Below are 811 nucleotides of genomic sequence, written 5' to 3' on the forward strand. Positions count from 1 at the left end.
TAAATTATCAAGGGTTCATGAGGGAGGGGGGAACGGGAAGGGAGGGGAAAAATGAGGAGCTGATGCCGGGGGCTCAAGTGGAGAGCAGATGTTTTGAGAATGATGATAGCAACAAATGTGCAAATGTGTTTGACACAATGGATGGATGTATGGATAAGCGTTGTATGAGCCCCCAATAAAATGATTTAAAACAAACAACAACAAAAAGACTTCCTGTTCTATATCCTTGTCAGTATTTTCTATTGTCAGGTTTGTTTGTTTGTTTGTTAGGAGTGGGGGAAGAGCTTGGAGTGGAGCCTTTTTAATATGTACGCAAAGGCGGTTCATTGTGATTTTAACTTAATTTCCTTAGTAGCATGATGTTGTGCATCTTTTCATGTGATTACTCGCTCTTCATGTGTCATGTTATGTGAAGAGTCTGTTCAGATCTTCTTCCCATTTTCCCTTAGGTTGTTGTTTTCTCAATATTGAGTTTTGAGACATTACAGAAGTAAATAACTTGATACGTTTCCAAAGTAAGAACCACTCACTTTCAGCTGTTACATCAGCTCGAGGAGGCCTGACAAGCTATCCATCAGTTAGCACACTGTGGTGGAGTGAAGGGACTTCCTTAACTCCGCTCACCTCACTGGCATCAGTTTGATTCCGACGCAGAGCGACCCATGGGACAGGGCGGCACTGCTCCTGTGGGCTTCTGAGATGGCAACTCTTTCTACCAGTATAGCTCGTTCTATGGCGGCTCTTTCTCTTGAAGAGCCGCTGAGTGTTTTGAACTGCACACATTGCAGTTAGCAGCCCCATGTGTAACCAC

This window comes from Echinops telfairi, unplaced genomic scaffold (genome assembly GCF_000313985.2).
Source record: "Echinops telfairi isolate 266 unplaced genomic scaffold, ASM31398v2 ScPeMD7_18;HRSCAF=68, whole genome shotgun sequence".
Lineage (NCBI taxonomy): Eukaryota > Metazoa > Chordata > Mammalia > Afrosoricida > Tenrecidae > Echinops > Echinops telfairi.